Here is a 13,812-nt window from a genome sequence, read left to right on the forward strand (position 1 = left end):
GTGCTATACAAATGCATTTCAAAAATATTTTCAGTTGAATTTGAGGATTCAGAGTCCCAGGGAAGACTACAAATTGTATCAGTGTATTGTTAAGACAAATTGAAAATGAAAGGGAGAAAATTCTAACTTTTAAAAATCTGTATTTTCCTGCGATCTAGTTTTTGTAATATATTGATAGTTTAAGATCCTAAAAGAAAGAATTTTTGTTTGATAATGCAGCTCTAAAAATTATGTAAAAATCAAGTATCAGAGAAAACTGAACCAATAGAAATTTTTGCTTTTTTAGATGTTAAGGTGCATTATGGAATAAGAGTAATTGGCAAACCATGCCAAGTGAAGGTGCAGTGCAGCAGAACAACAGCTGGGAAAAGGAATCCAGAAGTAGATTTTGGTCCCTCTGGATCCCAAGGTGAAGAGGGCAACACTGGACTCAAGAAAAGGCACGAAGAGTAGCCTCAGGGAATCTCATCAGGCAACTTGAAAGCATCAGTTCCCTAAGAAAGTCCAGTTTTGCTCAGCCTGGAGCTTCAGGCAGGCTCAGCAGGGAGTGACAAGAATGTAAATGGAGGAAAAGCATCCCATGGGATCCCATGTTTGAAATGTAAACATGGCTACATAGACTCTCTGCCTCCTCCCCTAAGTCTGACATGAGACTTGACCTTCTGTGGATCAATTCTATCCTCTTTTCTTACTGACTTCATTATAATTTTAATTGATGAGTTTTATGTTTGAAATTACAATTCGAAGTCTGTAGATGAAATTCTGAACGGTCTTATTAAATCAGAAACACAGAGCCAAATATAGAGTTAAAGCCTAAGAGATCAGAGCAAGAGCCCGACTCCCTTTAGCTTACCACTCACTGTCTTCCTTCCCCTGAGAGAGAGACCTTCTTCCTGGGTGACTTGTCTTTTTATTGCCTTTCTGTTCTGCTTTCTCATTGGCTTTAAACCCAACCATGTGACTTCCTTCTCACTGCCAGTCTATACAGACCTCCAGGTCTCTATGGTTGGTACTGGGATTAAAGAATCAAGGGTCACCATGCTTGGCTGTGTCCTTGACCTCACAGAGACTCTGCCTGCCATGTGATCGATTAAGGGCGTGGGCTACCACTGTCTGACTTCTATTCCTGGTTTGATAATGACCTCTGATCTCCAGGCAAACTTTATTTGTTAATATACAGATAAAATCACATTTCAGCACAATTAAAATATCACCATAGAGGTCTTCTCAACCACTCCCAGCCAGGCTCAAGGTTAAAAATGAGGAAATGATCCTGGAAGCACTGTTGAGTCAATAGGAGAACCCAGTCATGGACTTGATACTGTGTCGATTCAGGCAATGGACTTTCTGCTGTAGAATACAGTGAACAGGAGGCCAGGACCCAGTTAGTACAACTTGAGATATCTCTGAAGAAAATTTTGTGAGGACTGATAGAGAAGAACTAAGAAAAAGAAAAAGGGATTCCTTAACAATTTAGCAAGTTATTCTTGTATATATCAAAATCAGTGTTAAAAATCTATCCCTCCAGAACATAAAGAGATTCCTTAAAAAACAGAAAAGTATCATTGTGACTTTTATAGTTTGCTCTCAAATAACATAATGTGTAAGCAGTCTGTTTCAGTGAAAACTAAGCAGCAACCCCTTCACACCAAATGAAGAAATGTTAGGCTCACATTGCTGACTTACTCAATATCCTTCCAAATGATGCACTCCCTGGGGAAATCAGCTAAGTCGAAGCGGTCCACCACCACTTGACCAATCAAGCCATGGTGAAAGAACCTATCAAAGTCATACACAGAGAAGTGAAGCTTTCGAGCTTCAAGGTCATTGTAGGGAACAGGAAGTAAAAACACCTCATCTCCTCGTCTGGCTCCAGTAACCATGTTAATTCGTGAGAGCCTGTATGGAGACCTCAGCATCCCACAATCCAGCAGCCTTCCCTCTTCAATGGTTCACCCCCAGGTGGAAGAGGTTCTGTAGCCGGAGAAAATACGTAAAGTCGTCAAACCAAGATTATCCCTCAGCCTGGGTCTCAGCCCAAGACCAGGAGATTAGGCTCTACCTGGAAAGCTGTTAACTTGAAGGTGAGCTGGTAACTGTGGGCACAGGTAGCGCCTCTCCCAATTGGACGCATCGCTACCATAGGCGTGTACAGCGTCTTCTTACCTGGCGAGGACTTCTGAGTACCTCAACAAAGTCTGTGGTGCTGGCTGCTTTACTGGATTCATCCCCTGGAAAATGGCAGGATACTTGGCTTCCATCTTCGGCACCGAGAAAGACAAGTGAGGGGCGGCCTACCAGGGCTTGGGCCGGGGTGGCGATTGGCAACCGATGCCGACCCAGGCAAGAGATGGCTGCGTCCAGGTGTGGCAGAAGGGGATGCCCTGGAGGCCCTGCTCTTCTAGGCTAAGCTGCCTCCTGGGCTGGGCGGTAGGATCTGGCGGGTGGCTGGGGCAGGGCCTCAGGCTCCAAGGGGTTCCACACCAGGTTCCCCTTGGGACTCTGCTACACACCACGCTGCCATTGATACCCTGGCTTCTGTGGCATTTCTTGCAACTTTGAGTGTCCTGTCAAGTGCCTTGGCACCATCCTCCCTAAAACTCAGTCGCTGGAGCTGATCACAGGGAGTGGTATGGAAGAAATAAAGCTCTTGCCTGCCTAAGCCTTGGCAGGCCTGCTCCTCTTTTTAAAACAAGGTTTGCATAGGGTAAGAAAAAAAAAATAACATTAATTCGCTTGTATTTGTATGCCACCGTGGCATATACTAATTTCCAGTGTACTGACTGAAGTTTAGTCTTAAGGAAATGTCTTCAGAGGCTTTGAAGAATAATTCCTCCTTTGAAAACCAAAAGATTAAATGTCTAGCTTAATCTGCTCTAAGTAAGTTGTCACCATCTTGGTGTTCCTGAATCTCTTATGAGGTAATACAGACATCAGTGATGGAAAGCCTCTGTGTTTGCAATAGATAACACTTTTGGTGCCACATTCCCACTGTTGAAAATGTTCTACTATTCAGGATGGAGGCTGTCTGATCAGTCATCTTTATGCAGACAGTCTGCTCTGTTTGAAAGAGGGAATGTTTCTACAAGTCTCATGCCCAAATCAGCAGTCACTGTAGAGACATTTTACTGGGACATTTTAGAGAATCAGATGGGATAAAATTTGGGTTCTCAGTAGTCATGGAGGAGAGCTGTATGGGTTGTGTTCAGGATGACTAAAATACAGTAAAGGGACAGGAGAGATTTAGTTCAGTGGTTCAGAGTGTGAACTGCTCTTGCAGAGACCAAAAGTTTGGTTCCCCAAATCCATTTGATACAATCTCATGTCTAAGAACCACCTATAACTCCAGATCTGTGGAGATCCTTTGTCTCTGGCTACCACAGGCACCTGCACTTAGGTATGCACATCCACCTCCACATATACTTTTTGTTTTTTGAGACAGGGTTTCTCTTCACAGCCCTGGCTGTTCTGGAACTCTCTCTGTAAACCAAACTGGCCTTGAACTGAGAGACTGGCCTTGACTGTTTCCTGAGTGCTAGGTTTAAAGACATGTGCCACCACTTCCCAGCCACAAATACATAATTTAAAATAAAACTTTTGAAGTACTATAAAATAAACATTCAAAGCTAGGTGTGTTGGTACATGGCATGTATCTCAACACTTCAGAGGTAGAGACACATAGATCTCTGTGAGTTGCAGGCCAGTCTGGTCTAGATAGCAGGTTACAGAACAGCCAGAACTATATGGAGACTCTGTCTCAATAAATAAGTACATGCAAATTTGTTTGGTGCTGTGGAAGAGTGCATTTCCTAAATTCTGAGGTCACAGAGAAGATGGCCTGGAATGTAGTCAAATGTGCATGCCAGTTCTGACATGAGAGGCTTCCATTCATAAATGCCTAAAGGCTGGGAATTAAAGAACCAAGGACATAGTAGTTCTGGCCCTGTGTTCATATCTGTGTAATGAAGGGGTATCTCAGCAAGCAATTCAGAGTTTTTGTTTTGTTTTTAAATCTAGGTACTTATTTATTTCAGCAGAAACAGTCATTTGTAACAGGAACATGGGGTGCCTATTAACTTTTGGATCTTTTAGGAAATAAAATGTGGGTCTTTTCCATTTAAATATTTAGCTGTGATATTATAAGTCATGACATTTTTCTATATTAAGCTTGTCTGGTAGAAATCACCCCTTTCTCTTGTACTATCTACACCCAAAGACAGGGTTTCTACTTGTAGTCTTGGCTGTCCTGGAACCCAATTTGTAGGCCAGGCAGACCTCTAACTCAGAGATCTGCCTGCCACTGCCTCCTAAGTGCTGGGATTAAAGACCACCACCGCCCAGCTTCCTTGTAGTTTCATTTCAGTAATTCAGATAATTTATTGACTGAAGCAAAAGTGTTTGCAGGGAGTGTCGGATTGAGAAGTTTCATGTGGAACCCTTGTGTATTTTCATCCAGAGGTTTGTCCAACAAGCTCTTTATTTTCAGTTGATTTTCTAAAGAGATATTGTCTAATCCAGTTAGGTTGCATGAAGTAAGGAAATCACTGGCAATCATTTTCCTTTCCTGATAAACTCAGACTTTACTGTATTTGTTCCTATCCGCTCATAACTAGAGGATAACTGGTCTTCATGGTCCACCAGATTTTATTGAGATTGAGACCTTCAGTCTTTACCTCAGGGTGAGGACCTAAGCATGTGGCTCTTGCTAAAAGTGTCTGTGGGACAGCATTCCCCCCTCTGCAGCTGACAACTGAATAGGGAAGCTGCCTCAGGTAACAGTTCATATCACAGATCTTACAGACCACCCACTACCTGATGGTTTTGGATGGTTGTGGTTCCATGGAGTATATGAGCACTACTAAAGAGGCTCTGTGGCAGACATGTACTGCTGTGTGGTTTCTAAGGCAAGCTGGGTCTCCAAATAGCATGACTGCAATGAGGTTTCCCAGAGACCTACTTGCTTCAGACCAGTTTGGAAATTTCCTCTCTGAATGTGAGTTTGGAGAGAACCTGGACTTTGTTTTCTGTTTTCTTTAGATGCTGACAGCACTTAGGCCTGAGAATAAGAATATACATTTCAGCCGGGCGGTGGTGGCGCACGCCTTTAATCCCAGCACTCGGGAGGCAGAGCCAGGCGGATCTCTGTGAGTTCGAGGCCAGCCTGGGCTACCAAGTGAGTCCCAGGAAAGGCGCAAAGCTGCACAGAGAAACCCTGTCTCGAAAAAACAAAAAAAAACAAAAAAAAACAAACAAAAAAAAAAAGAATATACATTTCAGTTCTTGGAAGAATGCCTCATTGGCATTGTCCTTATTTTATAGGTGACATCCAGGACCCAGAGATTGTGGCAGTCTTTAAAAAAGCTAAGAATTTATTAAAAGGAGAAGGGGTTTAGAGTAGCAGGAAGCAGGTTAGAATTAGAACACTTCTGTAGGGAGCTGGAGTTACGACCTCTAATGTACTGCCTGCAAGAGGAAACACAGTCATCAAGAGCTGCTAAACTTCTGTGATTGGAAGACAAGTAGCTGGGAAATAGGATCGTGTTAATGATGTTTCTGCCATATCTTCCCAGAAATAATCAGTTCTTATTACTCTTATTTCCTTACAGAGTCAACTGTTCATTTTATTTCAAAACTGGAGCATGTCGTCATGAAGACAGATGTTCTACATTGCACAATAAACCAACCTTTAGCCAGACCATTGCCCTCTTGAACATTTACCATAACCTTCAAAACTCTGCCCAGTCTGCTGATGGTTTGCGTTGTGCTATGAGTGACTGGGAGATGCAGGAGCACTATGATGAGTTCTTTGAGGAAGTCTTCACTGAGATGGAAGAAAAGTATGGACAGGTTGAAGAGATGAATGTCTGTGACAACCTAGGAGACCACCTGGTGGGGAATGTGTATGTCAAGTTTCGTTATGAGGAGGATGCAGAGAAAGCTGTGATGGACTTGAATAACTGCTGGTTTAATGGACGGCCAATCCGTTCAGAGCTGTCCCCAGTGACTGAATTCAGGGAAGCCTGCTGCCGCCAGTATGAGATGGGCGAGTGCACAAGAATGGGCTTCTGCAACTTCATGCATCTGAAGCCAATCTCAAGAAGCTCAAAAGGAAGCTGTCTTGGCCCCAGTACAAGAAGCATAGATCCAGGTCCCGATCCTGGGAAAGGCATTCTTCATTCAGAGACATTAGACATGGTGGCAGCAGAGGAGGTGGAGGATGAGAGCATGACAGGAGGCAGTCCAGATACCTCAAGAGAGATTGGAGATTCTGAGCCCAGCTGTTTATACCATGTGTCTGCTAGACAGTATTGTAGTTGGTTGACAAGCCAGTTCATATTGGGAGTTTTGTTTTTTTTTTAATATCACTAAGACTTCTTTTATTTATTTATTTATTTATTTATTTATATTGGTTTTTCAAGGCAGGGTTTCTCTGTGTAGCTTTGAGCCTTTCCTGGAACTCACTCCGTAGCCCAGGCTGGCCTCAAACTCACAGAGATCCTCCTGCCTCTGCCTCCCAAGTGCTGGGATTAAAGGCGTGCGCCACCACTGGCAGGATTTTTTTTTTTAAAACAACCAAAAAGGGATGAGTCTGAATAAAATTTGTAGTGATAAAATAAGAAAAAACAACTTATCAAATACAGGGTTTAGGGTCTTCCTGTGAACTTTAGTCTGGTGTTTCTGTTCTGGTGGAAGCTCAAGCTCAGCCCCTGGCATCCATATACCCAAAGAGTCTGGGATGATTAGGTGGAACCCCAATCTCTCCCCAGACCCTGCCCCTTCAAAAAGCTTACCAAGAAATAGCCCATCCCTCCAGAAAGCCTGTCAAGGGTAAGCTCCTCCCCTAGGGGCTACTCAAGACCTGATAGCCATATTTGCCAAGTGATTCCTCTCCTGCCATCCCAAGGGTCACCTAGGATTTCTTGCTCTGTTTATTAAACCTGGATCTATTAATTTAGATTTGTAGGGCCCTGGTCTCCTCCCATATTGAGTAAAGCCCTTGCCTACTTGCCGACCTTGACCAGATGTCGTCCCTATGATAATTCCCTGCCGGTATGCACCCTCCTGAATGCTTAAGGGAAGTTCCTTGTTTGTGTATCCTGCATATTGGACATTAACAGATTAGATGCAAGATTGTAAACATCAGTATCGAACTTCTGCCCTCTGGGGTTCTCCCATTGTGCTGTAAGCCTGTATTTAAGATTTCCTCCCTCTTTCAATAAATGGCATTTGGCATTCTGCTGAGGCAAGTGACCCGCTGTCTTTGTCTCTGTGTTTTGATCCACAGCCCCTTGCTCGGACATAGTGAACGGGTGGTGGTAGTGGTGCAGGCGTTATCACTACATAGCTTGATTGGCTTATTACATCAGCAGCAACAGAAAAAACCAATGAATGGGGATTCAAGACTTACCAGTTTTGTTGTCCTGTTAGCAAGCAAGTTGATCTTGACATAAGGATCTGAAGCCCCAGAGAAGTCCTTGGCTGACAAATTGACATCTCTGTGTCTTCAGGATGAACTGTTTCAAGTGCAGTCATAGTTTAAAATGAAGTTCAGTTTCCCACAGGCTTTGCTGTTACTCTTGTCATTTCTGACCAGTGACCTCTGCTTATATAATTCTGGTTTAATTCTACCAATCCCAGTCAACTGCTCCTGCCTCTGAGGCTGTTGGATATTAAAGTCTGGGTTCAACAGGTTGAGTTGTCTTCGGATTGAGATTTGCCTTAAATGAAGAGCAAGACACAGCAGAAGTATAACCTCATTAGCTATCTGTCTTTCAGAAACTTGTGCCTAGAATGTCAGTGTGCTGTTATATTTTGAGAAGTGCTTATGTCTGTGGTTACTTTCTTTTTCTTTTTAGCCTAAAATCAAAATGTTCATCGTATGAGTAATGTGAACAAAACTGCTCCCTACAGCTTTAGGCTAAAAAGTGAGGCTTGGTATCAGGAAATGAACTTGCAAACATGTGATCCCAGAGCTTTAAAGGTTTTCATGTACTTTCTAAATGGTCTAATGTGCATTAGAGCCTATCTGGCTGGGAGGATATGAAGATTTGCACAAACAAGCTTCTTTAAGAAGGAAATTAGTCACTTTTAGATTATATCCCCAAACTGAAATAATTGACTATGTGTTGTGTTAGAAAGTGCATCTTTCTCAAGCTAGGTGTGGTGGTGGCTGATACCTGTATTTCTAGCATTTGGGAGGCAGAGATGGAACATTTACCCCTGAGTTAAAAATCAAGCCGGGCGGTGGTGGCGCACGCCTTTAATCCCAGCACTCGGGAGGCAGAGCCAGGCGGATCTCTGTGAGTTTGAGGCCAGCCTGGGCTACAGCGCAAGATCCAGGAAAGGCACAAAGCTACACAGAGAAACCCTGTCTCGAAAAACCAAAAAAAAAAAAAAAAATCAGCCTAGGCTAGAAAGTGAGACCCAGACTCAGAAACGAAACCAAACCAAAGATAGCTTTCTCTATATTACATGAAATTTTCTACTACTGGCTTACAGCTTTGTAAAGACACAAATTCTTACTGGTTCAGATAAAATTCTTTCATTGTGAGAATACAGGTTTTACTATCATAAATAATTACAGGGCTGGAGTATATATCTTATCAAGGAATTGTGTTGGCTGTGACGGGTGCCTCTGTAAGGACAGAGACCACGCTGTCTGCTGTTCCACATGGGTTATCAACAAGTGAGAGGTTTCTTTCTAAATATTTATTATATATTTCAGTGTGTGTGAGTTCGTACATGTGTCTAAAGGTGTCCACAAATGCCAACAGAAGAGGATGTCACACCCTCTGAGCTAGCATTACAGGTTGTTGTCTATGCAATATGGGTGCTGGACCCAAATTCCTGTCCTCTGAAAGAGCAGCAAGTGCTCTTAACTGCTGACCCATCTCTCTAGGCCCAAGAGGCTTCACTTCTGAAATAAATACTGTTGACAAAAAAAAGTTAAAGATGAGTGACCATAAATCAGAGATAAATTAAGGAAGGTTAGATGCTGATATTAGCACATTAGACTTTGCTAATGGACTCTAATCTTCACCTCTAAGCTTGAGTTAGAAGTTTCTCTAATGTCCCTTTAAGTCCTGTCTCATCTGAAGTGGTCCTCATAAGGAGGAAGAAGCAATCAGAGATATGGCTGGTTATTTAACTGCTTTTTATGTAGTGCTAGGGAGTGAACTCAGGGCCTCCTACCTGCTACATAAATGTTCCACTAACTGATTTCTAAGATCCTTGTTTTCTTTTTCCTTTGAGATAAGCTCTCAAAAGTTTCTCTTGCTGACCTTGAACTCATTCTGTAGTCCACGTAGGCCTTGATCAGCCTCATCAGTCTGGAGTAAGCCCCATGAGATCACATCAACAGGCCTAGAATAAGGCTGTACCAAAGGTTACTTTTTCTTGTTTTTAGCTCAGGGTGCTGACTATATGCTAAATAGCCAGTCAATAACCTGAATTAAAATAGTGTCTCTAGTGGAAAGTGACAGGGACATCTGAGTTGTCTCTAAGGGACTGGTGACTGGTTGGAGAGGCAGAGCACATATTCACATTTGTTTTCCTTTCCTTGAGACTACCTTATGAAATAATCATGTGAAAATTGGATTTACAGACCCAAAACATGTTTGAAATATTCTTTTTTATAGCTCAGATATTGTCATGCTGAACCTCCTGATTCATCCTAAAATAGCCCCTGATCACTAATCACCCATGTAGCATCCCAAGATTGCTGTCACAGAATGATCACTTGTACCTGTGACACTCAACACAAAATTGCAAAGTGTTGTTTCATGGGTGTGACCAGCTCTTCTTCACACTAACATTGCCACCTCTGCCTCAGCCAAATGAGGCTACACAGGGGCTGCAGGTGCAAGCACTCATGGCTGGGCTGCAGCACCTGTGTTTATAATTCCTCACTTCCAAAGCCTGCTGTACCCAAGCCTTCACTGTCTGCATAAGAGGAAGGCTCAGTCACCACGTATGTTTGGCTATTGTGCTTCCATTCTCTTTGTACTTGCTCCCTCCAGAAATTATTTGATTGTGGGGAAAATCTACTTATAATATCTTACCACTTACTTAGTTGGAAGAAAATGCTTGTAGAATCTACAATTTCTCTTTTGTTTTTGCTTTTGAATTTTTGAGACAGGGTCTAGATATGTAGCTCAGGCTGGCATGGAACTATGTAGTCCAGAATTTTTTTTATTCTTTGTGTCTTTCACATCATGCCAACTGATCCTACCCATCTCCCTCCTCACCCCAAAATAAAACAAAGTAAAATTTAAGAGAAAAAGAAAAGAGCAAGAAAGAAAAAAAAATGGAAGGGAAAAATCACATCACAGAAGTTGCAGTATGACACAGTGAGTCACAAAGTAAACCCCTTTATTCATGTATTTTGCATGCAGGCATTGATGGAAAAGAATCACTCTAGGTCCCTGGTCTCTGCTGTACCATGGATGGTGAACCCTCACTGGGACTCTTTCTGGACATCTCATTACTGCCCTATGTCATGGAGATCCTGCAGCCCTGGGTCCACAGGACTGAATCCCCGCCCCTGTCCCCATACTCCAGCATATCACAGATGTGGTGGATGTTGGGGTGGGCCAAAACATGACCCTGGGTCAGATCTCTCCTGTCTTCATCACTAGGGTGGGCTCTCCAGGATTGCTATGGCTAGTTCACCATTTGCAGCCATGAGCAAAGGGCATGGTCAGTTCTCTGGCTTTCAAATACTTAGCATAGGTTCTCCCACACCTACACCTTCAGGGACAGCTCTATTGTGTTGCCCAGGCATGGTGTAAAGGCCACTCTCCAGAGTACTCCTGTTCTTATGACCTCAGGGACAGCTCTCCCACCTGCCTCAAGTATTGATGGGAGCATTTCTCCCCCATGCATGCCACCACAAGGCAGATAAATAAAGGGCACAGCTCGCTCTCTCTCCCATGCTCACAAATTCGAGGCTGGCTTACCCACACCTCTGCCAATAGGGTTGGCTCTATTGTGCTGCCTAGGTGAGGTGCAGAGCCTGCTCTCCTGAGTGTTGCAGCTGGTGGGAAATGGGCAGGGAAAGTTCTCCCATCTGCCTCAGACATTGATGGGCACTCAGGGGAGGGAGGAGCAGATTGTCCAGAAGAAACATCAGTGAAAAGAAAAATCAATGAGAGCATAAATGAGGGAGTTTTAGGAAAGCTATAGACTTAGTCAAAACACAACAAAGCCAGGGAAATACTTTATTTATGTAATATACTATTCTCTCCCATATGCCCAATTGCAGACTCAGGAAAGCACAATGCATGACTGGCCAGGGGTTCTTTTCTAATCTGGTTAGGTAAAGACTAGTTAGTGATCCAGAAGGCGCATTTGTGTCCTAAGCCTCCAAATGGGTCTCATGCTGGAAGACATTTGTATTACACAATAATTGATGAAAAACAAATAAGAGGTACTGAAAAAGTTGGAAAAGATGAGACATTATCATAAAAATATGTAAGAATCACCTAGCAGTAGATAGCTGAAGGACAGATATCTTTGACAAAAACATATGACTTTAGGTTTACTAAATACCAGTAATAGCTATATACAAAGTTCCTCTTAAGCCCCCTGCCAGAGTACTACCTAAGGCAATACCATCTCCTCACCTAACTGCTGAGGTCTCAGGCCTCCCAGGGTTTCCCAGCCCCTTGATAAATACCTGCTTATTTTCTACTGTTGTGACTTAAAATACATATCAGAAGGCCCTTGGGCCAACACTAAAAAATTAACTATAAAGAGCACTTCCCTCTATCTCTTGTCATGAAACCATGGTGCCCTTCAACCTTTAAATTTACATATTTATTATTTACTTTAAAAAATTTAATTTTGAGAATATTAATTTTACCATTTTCTCCCTTTTCTTTCCTTCCTCTGAGTCCTCTCATATACCTCTCTCCACTCTTCTTGAAATTCATGGCCTCTTTTTAAATTCATTATTATTGCATGCATATATATCCCTAAATATAACCTGTTTGCTCCACATAACATTACTTGTATGTTTTCAGAGCTGACCATTTGGCACTCAACAACCACGTGGTATGCTCTCCCCCTGGGAGGATTACTTCTGCTCCTAGTTTTCCTCAGTTGCCTATAGTTCTCTGTGTAGAGTTGAGTCCTCATGCACTTCTCCCTGTGCAGTTTAACATGTCCTTTGATGTCATTCTTGTTCAGCTCACATTTAGTCAGTCACACTGTTGAGACTTTATAGGTGTAGCTTCTCACATTTCTAGGAGACAATCTCACAGCAAACTCCCTGATCCTCTGGCTCTTACGATCTTTCCTTCCCCTCTTTCACAATGTTTCCTGAGTGTAAATATGAAAGTTTTTTGTAGATGTATCCACTGGGAGTGGGGTCTATTTGAAGTAAGGGAAGACATATGCTTGTTTGTTTGCAAAGAAAGTATTGGGATAGAACATATCAAACGACAGTGTAAGAAACACAAGATGCCTTAAAAGAAATCAACAGTAAAAGACAAAGTCGATGTAATCATGTCATGTTCAACTCTAGAGAATATATAACTGAAAACTTTGGATACAAGTGACTAAATTCTTCCACTAGTGCAAGAGTAAGGACATAAACTATTTCCATTTCTGAGGTCTCAACACACTTTATAGCTTGATAATGAGTAGCTTTATACAAAATCACAATATTGCCGGGCGGTGGTGGCGCACGCCTTTAATCCCAGCACTCGGGAGGCAGAGCCAGGCGGATCTCTGTGGGTTCAAGGCCAGCCTGGGCTACCAAGTGAGTTCCAGGAAAAGGCGCAAAGCTACACAGAGAAACCCTGTCTCGAAAAACCAAAAAAAAAAAAAAATCACAATATTGTGCTAGATACATTAGCTCAGATTGCAGTTAATGGTGTTCCTGAAGATGGTACTGGAGGTTGTCCTGTGCTGCCCCCCATTTCTCTCTCTCTCTCTCTCTCTCTCTCTCTCTCTCTCTCTCTCTTACTTGATTATTATTAAATTTATAAATAAACGTACAGAGGTTACATTAATATACAGACAACATGCTTTAAAACAGGAAGCTGAACCATTGCAAATTCTGACCAATAGGGATCACAAAGTGCCCAGAAGTGCTCCATCTTGGGAAACTACAGGCAGAAAGTAGAGAAAAGCACCTGTGAAGAGTCTGCTCTTGGAAGCTTCTGCCCAGCACTGTCACAGGCTGCCACAGAGTGGAGCACCCAGATGGCCTGGGAAGGGTTCCTGAGTCCAAGAAAGTGCACAGCATCCTGGGAGGTGTGCTCCACTGAGGAACTGTGATTAAGCATCCCTTACCAATGGGCACCCCAAAGCCTCTGGTACACAGCCTGCCATCTGTGTACCCACGTGCTTCTCTTCTACCTGGCCATAGGGTGTTTAGTGGAAGTCCTTAATTGTGGTCTTAATTTTCCCTCTGATCCAGAAACATGGAATCAGCTTCACCAAACACACATCTTCCACTTGCAACCAGTGTGGCTTGGAGAGAAACATGGAAAATGGCATCAGAAATGCTCACAAATGGCTTCCTCGTCTTCTCTAGCCACAAGGTTGGTTTTGCTTTCTAAGATATTAAAAAATTGCTTTTCTCACTTTATAGTGCAAATGTTTATTAAAATATTAAAAAGAGAATCTTCTTTACTGCAATTAAGAACCAGTGGACCTCAGAACAATTTTTACTTGAGGTAATATTCAAGGGTACCACTGACTGGAGGGCCAGCTTTCAGTAGCCCAGTGTATGCAAAAAAAAAAAAAAAAATCCATAAATGCGGCAAGGGCTAGACTTTTTCTATCTGAAAGGAAAATAAGGAA

General features: G+C 42.7%; 2 pseudogenes; one reads left to right on the forward strand and one right to left on the reverse strand.

Annotated features, from left to right (window-relative positions):
- Window positions 1-12,033, reverse strand: part of LOC128123860 (synaptotagmin-9-like) — a 68,994-nt pseudogene extending 56,961 nt beyond the window's left edge.
- On the forward strand, window positions 2,239-6,346 carry LOC128094528 (splicing factor U2AF 35 kDa subunit-like; annotated as a pseudogene).
- Window positions 12,034-13,812: the final 1,779 nt, after the last annotated feature.

The sequence above is a fragment of the Peromyscus californicus genome, unplaced genomic scaffold (genome assembly GCF_007827085.1).
Source record: "Peromyscus californicus insignis strain IS unplaced genomic scaffold, ASM782708v3 Scaffold_4__1_contigs__length_199733344, whole genome shotgun sequence".
NCBI lineage: Eukaryota > Metazoa > Chordata > Mammalia > Rodentia > Cricetidae > Peromyscus > Peromyscus californicus.